Below are 19,165 nucleotides of genomic sequence, written 5' to 3' on the forward strand. Positions count from 1 at the left end.
AGGGAGCTCACAGGAAAGCCTCAGAAAACACCACAGACCTTATCGGCCATTCTGGTAAGTGGCTCTTGCCTGCCGTAGACCTCAGAGATCCCACTCTGCTGTTCTGTAGTTCCTGGGAAGGATCCCGGTTGTCTATGCAGCACTCAAGTCTACTTCTGTTTTTACTAGGAAGCAAACTCCTGTTTACCCACTTCTTGTCAGTTAAGCAGTAGCTACTCCAAATACATAGGCACACAGAGCAGAAAACTACAATAACAGAGAATCTCTGGAATTCATATTTCAAATGTTATCCATTGTTCCCCAGTGTCTGAGCCAGGCAAATAGTAAGAGGTGAGGCAGCAGAATATGGATGAAATCACGATGTCTGAAAAAGAAACAGAATCACAGTGACATCTCTGGAAGTGGACAAAGAAGAGCCTGCCTCAGTCTCCTGCCTCATCTTAAGCATCCGTCTCACCCCTGATGGCAGAAAACTCATGAAAACCATAGTGGGTAACATTCCTGACACCTGCACAGAGTAACCCACATCACAGAAATCCATGACGTATTGGTTGAACCAATACAAAGAAACTAAGACACAAAGATAATTCCCGCCAAAGTTCTCAGTGCTTGTGAGTAGTGGGGCAGGGCTGGATTTCATGAAACCTTCATCTTCAGTCACTATCCTAACTACTGTCAAAATTAAAAGAACACGAGGGAAACTGGGGAAATACAGGAGAGGGAGGGAAGGAGAGGAAAGAAGGAAGGCAAAGAGGGAGAAGGGGAAGGGGAGGGAAAGAAGGGGAAGGGAGAGGTTTGAGCTTCCATCAGAAAGAAAGAACACTGGCAATGCTTATCTTTTTAACTTTGAAGAGAGTATGGGCTGGCTCTTTTAAGGGTTAACATGCAAATCAGCTCATGTTCTTACGAAGGACCCTCCCACAGTGCATGCAATGCTGCTGGCTCTGTGCTGAGCAACCCAAGGGCAGAGTTCCCTCTCCTTTGAGCCAGCTGTTTTCATTACCTAGAAATGGGACAGCTGTCATCCCTTCAACTCTGTAACAGATCTGAAAGGCTTCCTGTGAGTTACTGGGATTGGGTAGGTGAGTGTTTTAGAACCATTTCCTAACTTCAGGAGTGCTTAGTTCTCCCTTGGTCAATGTTCTTTGAATGGTACTTTAAGTTTGGCATCATGTGTGATAGGCAAGTACTCTAGCACTACGCAATACTTCAAGCCCTCCCCAGTGAATGCTTTACAGAATTATGGTTGGTGGAGGAGAAAAAGGACAGTGGGTCAAGCCCTGATAGGTTTGCAACAGTCTTGGACACCATCACCTACTATCTCTCTCCTCATTTTCCACACATGTCACACCTCTCTGGAAAGTTCTCACTGAACCCATATTTAGCTTCAGAATGTTTCACATGGTAATGTTCTGTGTAATCACTGCCAATTGCCAAAAGATGAACGCGGTTTGTTTTCTGGTTTCCCAGTTTTTTGAGAACAAGTTCTCCAGGTGTTGGAGGTTCTGACACCAAACTCAAGGTGCTGAGGACTGGATATTTCCCTGAGGTTGAGCAGACATAAAATAGGAAAGGGTAGCGCATGTTCTGTAGACACTAACCTAAGAGTAACGTCCATGGACTTCAGATAGATGATCCAGTGAGAAGTTAGTAAAGGATGAGTGTCCTAAGGGTTAGTTGGACACCAACGAGGAGAAAAGTTTGGCAACATACTCTAATAGTATATCCTTAAGTTGTATGAAACACCATGCTAATTGCCTTCCATGCTGTGTAATCCATTACATGTTGGCCATGTAATATTATAGACACGGAAACTGACAACACAGAAGCCTACGTAAGTTTTCTAAGTTATCACAGTTAATAAATAATGCAGTCAGATTTGAACTAACATCTCTATTGTACCAAGGCTTCAATCTTAACTAAACCTATGGTTCTCAATGTTGACATGTTGTGTGAGTCACACAAAGAAGCTTTAAAAGTTCTTATGCCAACCTCAAGCACAGGCAAGTTAAATTAGAATCCTGACAGTGGAACCCGGGCAAGTATATTTTCCAAAAGTCTTCCCAGTGGTTGGCTCAGGGTAGAAGTGCTAACCTGGGTTCCACTTTCCCTGAGTCAGCTAATGACTAAGACCATGGGATTTTAATGATTGAGGATTAGCCAAGCAGGACCCTAGTCCTAGGGTAAACCAAATGTAAGTAGGTACACAACCAAAGCAGCAAAAAGCAGTTGGCTGTTCTAGAAGCTAAGACCAACCTTTGAGTCTTAATGGGGCACTGGAGAGTCCAGGTTAACACTGTACTATTGGGCCAAGGTCTATCAACTCCTACAGGAGCTCTAAACAGGAACAATATAGGCAGAAAGGCTGCAGGAAGCCTGAGTCTGCAGATGAGGGTCCCTGGCCTAGCAGTGTAGAAAATGGAGCTACATGGGTTGCTCAAGGCAGGTCATCAGCTGCTCTCAGTCGGCAACACACCCCAGTGTCATTTCACTAATGCCTGGCTTACTCTGTTGACCTCCAAAAGGCTTTAAAAGGTTCAACTGGAAGAAGGAAAACAATGTACCATGACCATTTGGAGGATTTTCCCTATATTCAAAAGCAACCATTAAAATACTCTGTCTTTGTCTTCTACTCCTTCAGACATTTTTGTCTCTCCCCCACCCCTACCGTAAACTTCCAAACAGGCAGTAGTGAGTAACACGTAGAAGAAAAAAAATAAAATCTCTGAATTCTATAACCCCTTCCTGGAGGGCTCCTTTTAGCAGCAATGCAGGACATGCCTGGCTTAGCCAGGCTAATCGAATTTGGCAGATGTACTGTGTCAGCAGGCACCAGGGTGCTAATGCCCCAGGTCAGCTGCTTGAGAGGGTAAGTGGGCAAATGCCTGGCTTCTTCCCCATGTTTTCAGAATAGGAATCTGAGTCTCAGTAATCATCTCGACTGTGGGACCAGAGGCTATTTTGGGCCATCTCTTATCCAATGGAAAGTTAGGGGCGGTGTCATTTGAAACTGCCAAGGAGCATCTGATTTCACCCTTATCCGGGACATGTCCCCAGAGGAAATGGGAGCAATGTCAAGGAGATCAAAATGCAGGTGTCAGAATTTCCCTTTGTTTGTATTTCTGGGTTCTTTCTCATCTCTTCCTTCCATTTTCAGCTTTTCTTTCCATTGCTTAGTCTAAGGTGATCACTACAGCTCACCTGGGATACAGCAGCAGCCTTCCATTGGCCTCTCCACTCCACCCCCACCCCGTGTTGTCTCTCCCTCTTGCCTTTTAGGCAAGGTTCAATGGAAATGAGTGTGAAAATGCTTTGTATCAATCACACCATGCTAGTCACCACACCCACTTATACACAAATGTACTCATTTGGAAAAGACATGGCGATGCAGTCTTCCCTTGAGGGAATAAGTCCAGTGCTTTTGCAAGGGATAAAATAGAGTGGGAGGAATGTTTTGAGGCAGCAGTGTTTTAAAGCACTGTGTGTGTGTGTGTGCGTGCGTGTGTGTGTGTCTGTGTGTGTGTGTGTGTGTGTGTGTGTGTGTGTGTGTGTGTGTTCAAACGAGTACCCCACAAGCATTCATGGTGGCCTTGTCTGCTTGCTGATTGCATGTCAGAAAGAAATGTAGAATGTAGTTCTAATTATGGTTATTTCTCATGGAACTAATGCGGTGGGCTGTGAGTTGAAGGCAATTACTGGTATAACCCTGAGATAAATTCAGAGGACATATGCTCCCTAATATATCTTAGTGATAGATGGACAGCTTATATAATCTGTCTCCATTTAACACATGGAATGGCTCATCATTACTGACAGAGTACACATCAGTCATAGTGACATTCGAGACTTTTATGACGTGGCTTCAGGTTATCGTCCCCATCATGTACTCAGTCAACTGTCTACATCCCTTACACTGCTGTCCCATTCCACATCTTCCATCTCTATATGTGGAAACTCTGTTTAACCTACGCCTTTATTTATTTTATGCTTCCTTCCTGAATCATAAAAAGCCCTAGCCATCCATAACCTAACCATGGACGCTTCCTTCAAGAGGGATGATTCTCCTTCCCTAACAGCTATCAACTGCCGATAGCTCCCTGGTAAGATATAGGATGGAACTATGTTCATCGCAGCCTTATTTATAATAGCCAGAAAATGGAAAGAACCCAGATGCCCTTCAACAGAGGAATGGATACAGAAAATGTGGTACATCTACACAATGGAATACTACTCAGCTATCAAAAACAACGAGTTTATGAAATTCGTAGGCAAATGGTTGGAACTGGAAAATATCATCCTGAGTGAGCTAACCCAATCACAGAAAGACATACATGGTATGCACTCATTGATAAGTGGCTATTAGCCCAAATGCTTGAATTACCCTAGATCCCTAGAACAAACGAAACTCAAGACGGATGATCAAAATGTGAATGCTTCACTCCTTCTTTAAATGAGGAAAAAGAATACCCTTGGCAGGGAAGGGAGAGGCAAAGATTAAAACAGAGACTGAAGGAACACCCATTCAGAGCCTGTCCCACATTTGGCCCATACATATACAGCCACCCAATTGGACTAGATGGATGAAGCAAAGAAGTGCAGACCGACAGGAGCCGGATGTAGATCGCTCCTGAGAGACACAGCCAGAATACAGCAAATACAGAGGCGAATGCCAGCAGCAAACCACTGAACTGAGAATAGGTCCCCTATTGAAGGAATCAGAGAAAGAACTGGAAGAGCTTGAAGGGGCTCGAGACCCCAAAAGTACAACAATGCCAAGCAACCAGAGCTTCCAGGGACTAAGCCACTACCTAAAGACTATACATGGACTGACCTTGGACTCTGACCCCATAGGTAGCAATGAATATCCTAGTAAGAGCACCAGTGGAAGGGGAAGCCCTGGGTCCTGCTAAGACTGAACCCCCAGTGAACTAGTCTATGGGGGGAGGGCGGCAATGGTGGGAGGGTTGGGAGGGGAACACCCATAAGGAAGGGGAGGGGGGAGGGGGATGTTTGCCCGGAAACCGGGAAAGGGAATAACACTCGAAATGTATGTAAGAAATACTCAAGTTAATAAAAAAAAAAAAAAAAAAAGATATAGGATGGAGAGCATCCACTCTGTGATTTTCGCTGGCTTTATCTTATGCCGGTGACTATAGCTGCTGTGAGTTAATGACTACGATAGCCACTGTGTGTCTAGAAGACAGTACTCCTCCATATGCCCTGCACTTTTAACTCCTCTATTGGACAATCATGCCTGCAAGGTGGTAACCCCATGTGCATCTTCTTGTAGTGAATCTCGGTGATTGACTATTTTCCATTCTCACCAAATCTATTCATAAACAATGCACAGCAAGTCTTAGTTGACTAAGTGAAGGGATTACTTTTCAAAACGCTCCAATTTCATTTTCAAAAGTTTTAGAGCTTTTCTAGTTTTAACTCTTTTCTCAGCTTTGTGCTCTGCCTCCAGTTTACAATAGAAGATACTCCACCTTCCAAACTCAGACATAGCCCACGGCATCTTATGCATCATTGTGAACTTATCAAGGCAACTTTTCAATTAATCACGTCTTTCTTCACAAAAGGAATTTTCTCCCTCCACCCTAATTTTTTTAAAGATTTATTTATTTATTTTGTATGTGAATACACTGTAGCTGTCTTCAGACACAGCAGAAGAGGGCATCGGATCCTATTACAGATGGTTGTGAGCTACCATGTGGTTGCTGGGATTTGAACTCAAGACCTCTGGAAGAGCAGTCAGTGTTCTTAATCACTGAGCTGTCTCTCCAGCCCCCTAATTTTTTTAAATACCACTACATGCTACCGAACCTTGAAGACTCCTGGGAGGCTTTTAGGATTTCCCCTTTGAAATAGTAACTGTTTACTAGGTAGTAGTTATTTCTATGCCAGTCCACACTCTTGTTTTGTAATATCCTTTTCTTAGGTACTAGACATTTCCATTCATCTGTTTGCCTACCACAGTCTATATATACTCCTGTCAGAAAGTCCTCAATATGTGTGTTTTAAATTGAATGCTCACAGGATGTGAGTGACCTTGGATTTAGCTTCGGATTGGGTTTTGCTTCAACAGGGTTTCAACTCTACACTCACTAGTTGGAGGCTCTGGTTTCACCAAAATAGCGATAGGCCTTTGTGGGAATAAAACAATGAAGACCTTGCTGAGGCTGAATTTCTCCATCTTGCACATTCCCACCCCTACTACATACCAACCTGGACAGAAGAAAACGAAGCAGTTGGTTTCTTCTTGGTTTGGACACATTCCACTTGACGTTCTTCCAGGCATTGTGAAGTAGAATTCCTTTCGGTATATGTGACTGTAAAGAGATGGATTCTTGAAATGGAGACTTTGGGAAATGAGGATAAACATGTGCAGGGAGAAAACATGGTCCTAGGAGTCAGTCGACTGGAATTCTTGACCTTGCTCTGACCCTCTCCAACCATGTAAACTGGGCAAGCCCCATCATTTCTTTCAGCCGTGGTCTCTGTAGTACGTTTGTGCTGCCATAACAGAAGACTCAAGACCAAAATGTATAAACTACAGAAATTTATTTCAAACAGTGCTGGAGACAGCGAGATGTTAGATGTAGATTCGGCTCTCTGGTGAGGACTCTTCTCCTGATCTAAGATGCTGAGTCTCTCAGAAGGAAGGGACATTGTATTTTCACATGACAAAGAGACAGATGGTAAAGGGGCATCAAACTTTGCCTGCCACACTCCTTAATGCATTAATGCATTCACTTATTCAGAGCCCCCATGACCCCAATACTCCCAAACATCCTATCTTCCAAGGCCATGGTAGTGGCGCTCAAATCTTAACACACTGCTTTTGAAGAGACATATTCATGCTACAGCAGGAAAGTTGGTAGATTTCAACCTCTGAAGGTTACCTTTGGCATCTAAATACCTCATGGATTTGAGGCCTTGAAGTAGTTCATGAGAGTGATGTTGAGAATCTATGAGCCATTTCTTCGAAGCTAAGCTCTTCTCCAAAGCATGGATTACTTACGCATTCAGATAATGTCTGAAAAATCTAATCCTGTGTCCTGCCTTTAACCGGTACTACATTCTTGAAAGCAGTCATGTTGGCTCTGAGCTCCAATGTTGGTTCAGCATTCCCAACCATGAGGTGAGTGTTGCGCTAAGTCCTTTCTACTACTTCTTTTAACCTTGCCAAATGGCTATTAGGAGCCTGTGTGGCTGAATGTGAACTCTACATATAAACCAAATTTTAAATATGAAGAAGTTAGAATTAAAGAAAAGCAAACATTGGTTGCCTAGTAAAGACAAGTGAACCAATAAAGGAGAGGGGAGGAAACAGAAGAAATATTCACAGGTAAAGTTCAAATTCTGAACCTATTTACCCAGTTGAAGAAAAAAAATTCTCTAGTTATATTTTAATTTAAATGCATTAAGTACATCACATTTCATAAAAATTACTTGGACTCTTAAAATAAGCACAGTGCTTGCATACCCAAGGGTGATTTTAAACAATAGATCTGTTTTATTCTTTTTTCTGTATATTGATGTGACCTTTGTTGAAAGAAAACCAAGCAGGTAAATAAAATGATTTTACTAATTTGTACTGAAGAATAATCATCATATCTCAAAGTCTCAGATCTTAAATTTCACTCTATTCCTTTTGTCATTTGATCATTTTATGAGCCATTCTGGGGAGTCGACCTTTGATATATATGCACATTTTGTCTGGTACTTAAGACCAACCTGATGTGTTCAGCTCAGACTTCAGACCTCAGCAGCCACTGTAGTCCTACATATGCCCCAGGGGCCCCAGCTACTGAACCAACCCTGTCTGCTTCTCATCAACATGTGGCCTTTCATACTCCTACGTAAATAAATCATTCAAGACTCAGACCCATTTCCATCTCCTCCCGGGAACATCTTCGATACACTAATCTAGAAACAGTCTTCCATTTCTGACCCTCAGTTTACAATACCTATGTTACATGACTAGGGTCTGACCCTATAAGATTCCATGTAATATAGCAGTTAGTATAGTCTTGACTGCAGGTCAGATACTACCAGCATCTGATATTTATTAGACTCCTGACATTCATACAACTATTAGTAAGCCCCCAATCGATCCATGTGGAAACCAAACTATAAGGAGTTTAAGTCTTATTCATGAGCATGGAGAGGAAGCTCAGTGGTCAAGAGCCTGGATAACAGGCAGCTCACAATCGGCTGTGACTCTAGTTGCAGAGAATTTGATGCTCTCTTCTGGCCTCTGCAGAGATCTGCTTGCACAAGATGTGTGTGTGTGTGTGTGTGTGTGTGTGTGTGTGTGTGTGTGTGTGCACTCAGGCCTACACACAGGCACATAAAATAAACTAATACATCTTTCTCTTTAAGAAGACACTGACTAAACACCTGTATGCTGACTCCACAGCCACACCTCTTCACCACTGTGCTATGCTGCTGAACACATGTTAATCATTTTTACATGTAAATTTATTTCCTCATAGAGCTGGGCACACTGGTGTCATGAAATAATCAGGAAATAATTATTGAACACAATGACTTGATAATTTCATTTGAAGGAATCCACCTGTTTCAGTGTATTCTTGCTGCTTTCTAAAGGGTGCATTTGTACTGACCTATCAAGCTACCACTGGGTAGGAAGGCTTTCACTACTACCCTTCTGCTGGTTTATTTCTACAAGCCTCATCCATCCTCAAGGCCAAGATCCACTGCTTTGTCTCTTGGAAGAAAATATTTCATTTCAAAAATTGATCTCTTTCCAAGGAAATGTCAACAGCGCTGAAGACATCAAAATATTTCAGAGGGAAAGTTCTCATTAGGAAAAGATTACTGTTTTTCTATGTGACCTTAGGCAAGCCACCTCATGTCCCTTAGACATCTCCTCATCCGTAACATGACAGGGCTGAACATAATGATCTTTAAGCTCTAACAGTTCATGATTCCATGTTGTTATGTGTTTTTCCTTCTTCTTTGATATCTGGAGATGTGCCTTGAGGCCCCACAGGATACAGAAATGCAGTAATATGATCTATAGAGGACATGGTTGCCAAACGTAATGAACAAAGCAGAAATAAAAGGATATTTGCTTAAACTGTTCTTATTTACATCAGTTCTCGTGCACTTGCATGACGTTAGTAGTACGGGTACCTACAGAGGGGTTTTCAAGATTTTTCAAAGGCTTTACCACCATTGTTAGAAAGTCTCCCCAATACTGAAATAAAAGCTGCAACAAAAACACTAAAAGACTGATACATGGAAAAGCTAACTTTATCTGTAGATCGAGAATTTGGTCAGCATCCATCATCTTTAACTCTGTAAAGAAGCTTTGAAAACACACCCTAAGCTCAGAACTACTGCCACCTAAAAGGAAAGGAAGGTAAACACTTGCTACTACAGACTAAGAGTATGAAAATACTGAGCAAACAACGGATTTTCTAAAACAACCTGAGAGCCAGACACAAGGCAAGAGTTCATTCCGGGACTTTCTGCCATATTATTAATTCTTCCCGGGGTTGGGGATTTGGCTCAGTGGTAGAGCGCTTGCCTAGGAAGCACAAAGCCTTGGGTTCGGTCCCCAGCTCCGAAAAAAAAGAACCAAAAAAAAATTCTTCCCAAATGTGCGATGCCTTCAAGTTTCTTCAACATTTAACGTGCATTAACTTTAATCTTTAGAACACATGTGCGTTACCACCAATACAAATGGGGAGAGGGATGAAGAATTATAAAAGCAGTCACTTTAATTTCAAGGAATTGGCTTAATATAAATGTAATTTTCAAATCCAGGTTTGCTAACTTCAGACCCTGCTTCTTGTCACTTTTTCAAAACTGTTTATCTGAGCTCAATGTAAATCAGAGGAGTGCCGGATGTTTCTGTCAAAATTGGGAGGAGTAAGAAGAGCAGAAGTGCTTGGATAAGGTAGGGAAGCCCAAATACATGCTCTAAACTGAAACATTTTAAATAGCATAGGCATCTTCTTTTCCAGCTCTAGCTAAGAAAATTGAGATGCAGCATATAGCCAGTGTGACCTCACATCTGAAAACAGGTTAGAAGTCTCATCTCTACATAAGCGTTGGTCCAGCCAGCTGCTCAAGCCTGATGTCTTCACTGTGATATAAGACTAATAATAGCAGTGTGCAGTGGTATGATCTTGCTGTGTATAATAGGTAGACCCATTCCTTTATCTTTAATCCACTATTTGGTACAAAGATCATACACAATAAAGAATCAGCAACTGCCTGCTACACTTCAATGTCTATCCTGAGTTTTGCTCCTTTGCTCCTCAAAGGTACAAGGGACCATGAGTTGAAGAGAATCTATGATGTGATAAAATAGATTTTTGTGAAGCTGTCCTGAACACACTGACCTTCTCCCTAGACTTTCTAACGCATCCGTCAGATTTGGTGGCTAGGCAGAGCTGACTAGATGAGAGATGAACTCCGCCACGCCTAACCAGATACAATAGCAGCAAGATTCTCCTTACTGGGAATTTGAAACTGGAACAAATTCAACAAGTCTCACATAATTCTGAAACTATTGAATTAAACAAAAGAACAACGGGACAGGTGTGTACCACTTTAAATAAGGTGGCAAAGAGAAGCAGTCTGCAGGTTGAAAGAATGAAGGCAGTCTGAAGAGGAAAGCAGAAGCCAGACAAAGTTTAAGACTGTTCTGAAGACATGGCTATATCCTTGTCTTTGGATTCTACTTCTGTCTCCTCCTGGTTGCTGAGGCTGGCCCAGGGACTTACCACATCTGTGTCTGCATAATTGTATAAGTGTGTTCCTCTGCCCACATTTTGCTAGTGTTGAAACATGGAGGTTCAAGGCTTGCTTCTTTAGTAAAGAGAACACTGAATAGCAAGTACTCAAAGGAACACTTAAGCCATTCTGCATCTCGGGAGAGCTTGTGTGGTCAACCTATGTCAGATGACCTGGACTTTGGGGACACACAACTACACAAAGTGCTGTGTCCCAATATTCTGGATTCTAACGTGACTCTGAACAGCATTCACCCTGAGACCTTAACACTCAGTGCAGACATGGTAGGAAAGGACATAAGCAGGGGAGTAAAGAGTCATCTGGGAGAAAGCTATAGGGGAGGGCCCCTGTATGCATTCAGTATGTATGTGGCAACATCAACAAAGGAGTGACCAACCTCCAATTCAGCATTGTATTTCGCAGCCATGCTCCCTATGGCATTGTCTCTGAATCCTGCAGAGCAACAGAAGAGAATTCACAAGGGGGAAGTGGTTCTGTGATAGGCACCGAACATCTATTCTAGCCTCCATTGTGTGGAACCCATATGACATTAATACCTCTTGGCAGTGGTTTCATCTAGAACACTGGAGTCCTAGCACAAGTTGCCAAGGAGTCTTGGCAGAATGAGGAGGTTGCCATATAGAAACCCAGAGGGCAAAATATCTGGGATCCATGGAGCAACCTCCGTGGGCCCTCAGAAATAATTGGGAAAGGGAAAACTTTTAAAAATAATAACAGAAGAACTGCAAGAGCAATTAAAGGTGAGGAGGAAGTGGGAGCAGTAAAGCACAGGTTAGAAATGGCAATAACTCAGGGGACATAAATATGCACTCAGGCAACCGCAGAGATTGGGACCAGATGACCTGAAAGAATTTAATGAAGCTGAAAATTCAGGCCAGTGATGTGAAGTGCAGATGGCTGCTGAATTGCCGGACTGAGAGTCATCCAACCTCTCTCTTCCCTTCATGCAAATGGTAACCTTGGTGATATACAAAGAAGTTTCTCCTATTCTATTTGAATATCACTGCCTACATTCTGATTAGGGATTCAGAGATCACAGAGGGTGCCAACACATAGGATCAAGAAACAAAGCTTCTGTTGGATTCTCCTGGTGTCACAAATGGTGACTGATATAATATTAACTGTGAGATTTCTGACAGGTTACCGAGTGCCCTAAGGATACAGAAAAATATGGGTGTGAGCCACTTGCAGATGGAATTGCCACGTGAGGCCAGAGTATAGAAAAACAGAACTGGATTTTATGGTCCAAAAACTTGGAACCAGAGAGACCCAATCTCAAATTATTTTGCTACCTCTTACCAACCATGTGTATAAGTAAACTTCCATGACTTCCAGCTTTTCTTTCTGTGAAACTGGAATAATAATAATAATAATAATAATAATAATAATAATGATGATGATGATGATGATGATGATGATGATGATGATGATGATGTAAAAACACAATAGTTAAATGAAGTTTCACTTACTTTTCCATTATAAACTAGGCGAGCTTGTAAGCCTTTGTCCTATTGTTCTTTTCCCAGGGGACTGGACAGTAGCTTAAGTGAGCATGGTATCACATGGCAGACCATGCCGCACAGTCTACCACCTGTCTCTTCAGAAGATGATCTTTAAGTTTGGTCCCTTTTACCTATGGAAATACTGTCCTGGGCTTATCAAAAATTAATTTCAAGAGGAGCCAGAAATCTGGAGTTTCAGGGAAGTCTCATCTAAAATGGTGCAACTCATTTAAAGGTTTTTACAAATGCTGTGACATCTCCAACGGACAGTGTGTAGTGGAAAGAGAGGTATGACTGCAGGTGGTCAGAGCAGGAAGCAGAGAGAGCAGATCTCAGTTGTGTATAGTAAACCAAGAGAGTGAACTGGAAGTCGGCCAGCTTGTAAGCTCTTGCCTGTCCCTAGTGGTGTGCTTTCTGCCCAATGCTACGCCATATAACGTTCAGTAACCTCCCCAAATAGCACCACTAACTTGAGGCAGGAAACCAAGTGTTCACATATGTGCACCTATCTAGAACATTTTTTCATTCAAACTACCACAAACACTTATAAAACAAACCCCAAACAAGCTGCATTCACTCCACAGATGCTGGCTGTATTTTGAGGAAGAAGGAGATCACAAGAATCCAGCCTTAGCCCATCCTTGGAAACTACTCAAACCTTTGATGCATCAGTGATTCTGTGGGTCAAGACCCCTTTGAAGGTCTAAGGACCCTTTCACAGGGGTTGCATATCAGATATCCTGCATATCAGATATTTATAATTCATAACAATAGCAAAATTACAGTTGAAGTGGCAACAAAAATAAATTTATGGTTGGGGGTCACCACAACATGAGGAACTGTATAAAAGGGTCACGGCAGTAGAAAAGTTGAGAGCCTCTGTAAGACATCATTGACTCCCTTTACACAGAACTCAAACAAGAGACGGGATGGTTTCTACAGCTGCTCTCTAAAGGGGCTCCAATGTACATTGGATTCAAGGCTGCCATGTTCTACCCAGAATCCCAGTGGTCCAATGGGACACCACCTCTCTACTTGTATATTCTCCAACTAGAACTCAGATTCTATAAGGTTAAAGTTCCTTCTACCCTACCTTTGCAGAAGATCTTATATACCAACAAGTGCTTGTTCTAGCCTTCTGGTTCTCTTCTTCAGGGCCCCTTTACTTCCATGACAACTGGACAATAGGCTTATCTCTCATGCAAAGCTGAGGGATTTTATTTACAATGCTTGTCAAGAGATTGATTCATTTTTGACATTATCTCTAAGGTTGTTTAAAAGAGAAAAAATTATCTTGGGAATCAGGTAAGGAGAAAATGTCACCAGAAACAGCTACATACAAATGCAGATGAAAGTCCCTTGGGAAACACTGGTGGCAGAGGAAGTCAACATTTTACAGTAAGGTAAAAGCCTCTATGGAGTAAGAGTCTATCAAGCTCCCAAAGATCATGATGAGAGTTAAATGAATCCCGGCTCAGTAAAGAGGTATCATTCATCTAAGAGTTTTACCTTCAGTAATCAGACAGTTGAATAAAATCATCTATAGGGACTGGCGAGATGGCTCAGTGGTTAAGAGCACCAACTGCTCTTCCAGAGGTCCTGGATTCAATTTCCAACAACCACATGGTGGCTTACAACCATCTGTAATGCGATCTGGTGTGTCTGAAGACAGTTACAGTGTACTCATATACATAAAATAAATAAATAAATCTTTAAAAAAGAATTGTAAGATTATATGCAATTATGTGTTTAATTATTTAAAAAAAATCATCCATGGTCAGCTTTGTATATAGAGAAGGACATAATCCAAATACATTAAATGCCCATGAGTGATTTCTTACATATTTTCTCAAACTATGGGGCATGGATAAGTTATTCAATGTAACTATGCGAAATGAGAACCATACTTACTCTGCACAGTGACTATACAAAATAAAACCAAGTGTGTGAAAGGCCCTAGAACTATACCTGACACCTTATCAACATAATGATTCTCACAATAGCTCTGGGATGTTATTTGTATTGTGTGATATAAACTTCCGTGGAGAAAAATTATACTGTGTGACTGTTCCTGGAGAGGCCTGTCTATTTATTCCCAGGTAAAGAACTAATGTCAGGTCAAAAGGAAATTATTTCACCCAAGCCTAGTTTGGTGATACAATTAGTTTAATTGGGGTTACATACAAGAGCATAGGCAATTTACAGACAGCTATGCCAAAGAGGAGTCTCCTCTCACTCCAGAAGCTGTTAATCACTTAAGTAACCTCAGGGAAGGAAGGGTCCTGCTGTGCCTACTATGTTCTCAGGCTTCTACAAAAGAAGGTTGATGGGTCCAATCTTATGAGTGTCTCATGTGATGATTATGGCTGTTTCTGATCTCAAGGTGGTAACTGTTATGTTATCCCCAGAGGAGAATTCCACAGCATGTTGCTTGTGTAAATTGCTCAAATTCTTCCAGTTAGCAAAGTGAAAGAACTTAAGGTTTAAATTTGTTTTTTTCCAATGATTTAAAGATTCTTTTATTTTTTATGGGTTAATGATATTAGAAAGCTAATGTAATAAAATTTTCGAACTCTTTTTAACTGAAATGAAAAAGGCAATGTTTATACCTGGCTAAACCCTGCTTCAGGCCTTGATTTGTGATCAGTGCCTTTGCCTCTACCACTAAGTCAGCTAAATGTGACGTCCAGGGCTAGACTTGTCTTTTTTCTCAGTGTCCCCTTGTCCTGTGTCTTGATTTTGAGATGTCATCCCCAATTCACAGCACACAGCTGTCATTTGGCAGAAGGTAAAGCCCTGAATGTGAGTACAGCCCTGCCATAAGTTCCTCATTCCTTCTCACTCGTACCCAGACTGCCCACTGCCATCTTTTTGTTGTTTGACCTGTGTCTTCTCATAGCTGATTTGTCTTCTCTGCCATGACCCTAGGAACACTGCTCAGCTGGCTCACCAGCGCTCTTTTTTGCCCTTTGTATTTGGGACCCCCCACCAGTCGGTCTGCTTTTGTTTGACCTTATTCCAATGAGATTGGCCTCAGTGAGACTAAGCAGGGTCTGCTCCTGGCTCCTGGGACTACTGCAGGGGCAGATTCTCCATAGGACGGAAAATGAGATCTACAGCATGGACGAGGCATCTCAAGAATGTTTTCTCCTTGAAGGAGAACTGAGAACTATTTCCAAGTTACCCTATACTCTGAGATCTAAACCACACGTTGTCAGTTTTAATAGCAGAATTCACTACTTATTAGTGGCTTGCTTTCAAAATTACAAGTAGACAAGATGAAACATAAAAAGTGTTATGACAGCTTCAACCTTATTTCAAAAACATTACAGAATGGCTCGTGTACAAACTTCAAAAGGGACAGAGTGATTATCCAATAAAGGATATTTAGGCACTAAGGAGATGGCTCAGTTGGTGAAAAGCTTTATTTGCAAGCAGGAGAACATGAGTTTGACCCCTAGATACCATGTATAAAGGAAGCCAGACATAGTGGCACACACTTCTTACCAGTTCTGGAGAGGCAGGAGTAAGTGGATCCCTGGGTCTCACTGGCCATTCAGCCTAGCCACTGATCAGTTACAGGCCAATAAAACACTATATCTAATAACCAGAATTGTCCCTTAGGAACACTTAGCTGTTCTTTGTCCTCTACATGTATGTGTAACGCACAGACACAAACAGCTCCATGTGCACACATGCACATCATATTCACAAAAACATGCTTATTTGGCAAAATCTACACCTTACTTAGGATAGGTTTTAAACAAACAAACAAACAAAAATCATCTGAAAATGAGTGAAATCAGAAGAGTGGTTCATGAACTGTTCACAAATTGGCAGACCAAGCCCTGAATTAACCTCAGCGACTCTAGGCCTGAGTAAACCAGAGTGATACTTGGAGATATCACCCTCTGTGAAAGACAAACCTGTAGATGAAAAGTTATTGTAAATTATTTTTTAAAGGGCCCAGCTCTTTACCCAGCCTAAAATCTTGGGGAAGAATTCCTCAAAGCATTGTCACTCAAAGCGGCAACTGAAGGGTAGAAATGTAATAACTATTGTAGTAGCTATTGAAGTCTTACTAAGTGTTGAGACTGCTGCAATCCTAACAACTGTGAGACAATAACCATCATGTGTGGTGGTTTGAATGAAAATGACCCCCATAAGCTCATACTTTTTGACTCCTACTTGGTAGAACTGTTTGGAAAGGATTAGGAAGTGTGGCTTAGTGGGAGGAGACATATCACTGGCCACATGTTTTAAGGTTTGAAAAGACTGGTACCATGCCTTCTTTCAGCCACCATAGATTCAGGACTCTGAAGCCCAATGCTGTATTTTCTTTTATAAGTTGCCTTGGCCATAGCATTTTATCACAGCAATAGAAAAGCAACTGATATATCATGTGTGTCTCTTTTAAAATACAGAAACTGGAGCATAGAAAGCTTAAGCAATATGCCCAAAGTCAATCAGATAGCGAGTAACAGAGGCAGGACACATGTCGCAGAAGCCATGGCTTAAAAATTAATCAGAAAAATGAAAGGAGAAAGGACAAGACGAACAAAGGTTCAGAAGAGTAAACCAAGTCAGATGTGAAGGTTGCACAGCAGCCACCATGGGAGCTGCGTCATATCTGGACACCCCATCCTCAACCTGTTGACCTGATCTTTCTCTTTAAGCAGTGGAGATAGCTTTGCCGGTGCTTGGTAGCCTAGATATGCTGGCAATTAGCACATTAGAGCACTTGGGTGTGTTGATGGGAGTTGGAGCATAAACAGCTCATCTCCCTTCCTTTTCAGGTTGAGGCCTGTGTTTCCTAGCATTGCTCTTGGTGATTAAGCTCGTTGGCGGCTGGCTTGGTAATACATCTTACATAGGCCACCACTTTGCACGATATCACTTCCTTGTTCCATCCTGGCCTTGTACTTTCTATATGGAAACCTCTTAAATGTGAATGCTTGCTCCAGGGTCTGACCCTAGCAAGATGATAAGTAGGATGCTGAAAAGACATAGCAGGGTCAATGTAGCCTGAAGTTTGCCACGTGCCCACAGACACGCCTGGCACGTGGTTCATTTATGGACTCAGAGAACATATACAACTCTAAGTGTGGTTATATAGAAGCCATTAGACAAGCAAACAGAATTTAGGGGCACTAGATATAATCCTTAGCAAAACTTTACATTCCTTTTTTTCTCAGGGCAGTTAATTGCAAGTTCTAGTTGCTTAATAAAAAGGGGAAAGTATTATTTTCTCCAAGATATTCTCTTGTATCTTCAAATTCTATCAGACTCTAAATCCTTCAAACACATGTCCCCACATGTCCCCTCTACGGCCTTCTATTGATGGTGTTTGAGAACTAAGGACCAGTTTAAAAGAAATGTTATTCCACTGAGCATAACTACTGACTTTGGCCACCCACTGCACATGATTTTGCTTGACTCAGACTTGATGCAACCTTGAGATGTAATTTATATCAAAATAATAGATGACCAAATAGCTCTACCCTAGAATCGTTCCTTGGCTAATGCTTTTTCACCGTAAAACACCACTCGAACCTTCTCCAGCAGGGTGCTCCCTACTAGGTTGAGGTGGAAGTGGAGGTCTCTACTTCCCAGCGCGTATACTCTCTGTTACCTACTCTTCCAAAGAAGAACAAAAACACAATTGCTTGTTGGGCTGCTGTATTTATCAGTAATATGTTACTGAGGGGTCTAAGAACCTGAACAAAGCATCTGACCTCCGAGGCCAACCTCCCTTACATTACTGAAGGAAGTCCCTTGGAGAGCATTCGTTTTTCCAACCACCATTGTATAAAGATCTATTTAAGACCTAGCACTGAAAATAACTGTTGTGATGTCCCTTAGGTGACAGTTGGATAGCTCAGGCTCCTGATGCTGCAATACTAACAGTCCTACTCAGTGAGGCATATTGCAGAGAAGACTAATTTCTGCATCAGCTTCGTGATCTTTATTAAATATGTACAAATTGGGACCTTGAGAAACTCATCTCTGGAATCCATTTGTCCTGAAACCCAACATGTGTTAACCAACTCAAGATCACTAAGGTTAAAAAATAGAGAAGTCTTTAGCAGTTTAATGTTGAGAATTCTATTGAATGTTTACAACTTTGTTGTTTAAAGTCTACCCTCAAGGTGGAGGGTAAAGGGAGGCAAACAATTCAGGGTATGTGAGAACTGTTTTAAAAGTAGAATCTATCTCCTATGTTGGTTGCTCTCTCTCTCTCTCTCTCTCTCTCTCTCTCTCTCTCTCTCTCTCATTTTCTTTCTTGCTCTCGCTCCCTTGCTTCCTTGTTCTCTGCTTTCTCGCTTTCATCCTCTCAACCCATGTGACCTCTTCCTTTCCCCTTCCCCTTCCCCTTCCCCCTATCTCTCCACATATTCCAGTCCTCTTCTCTTCCTCTTCCCTTCCCTTTCCTTCCACTCCTCTGTCCTTCTTTGCCCTCTCTCTTTCTCTGCTTCTATTCCCTTCTCAACTCCCCTTCCCAAGCCCCCAAATAAACTCTATTCTATACTATACTCTACCTGGCTAGTACCTGTTGGTAGGTAAGTCTCAGCTTGAGCCCTCTGAAGCAACCCCTTGCACCACACCATCCTGTGCTCTACAAAACATATCCTTGGTTTTATAAAAATATATCAACCTATTTTCCAGTACTTAGTCACATCCTTCCCCCTAACCAGGCACTGGGAAGGGAATGACCTTAGTCTCTGAGACTTTGTGTTTTAAGTTTATACAATTCCTGCAGATCCAATTATTACTGTAATACTTTAGAAATTTACAAATTTGACTCCTGGTCTCAACATCTCATTAAAACATTTTTTTGTATTAACCATTCTTTGAAATTATCTTTT

The sequence above is a fragment of the Rattus norvegicus genome, chromosome 3, assembly GCF_036323735.1.
Source record: "Rattus norvegicus strain BN/NHsdMcwi chromosome 3, GRCr8, whole genome shotgun sequence".
In the NCBI taxonomy this organism is placed as follows: Eukaryota; Metazoa; Chordata; class Mammalia; order Rodentia; family Muridae; genus Rattus; species Rattus norvegicus.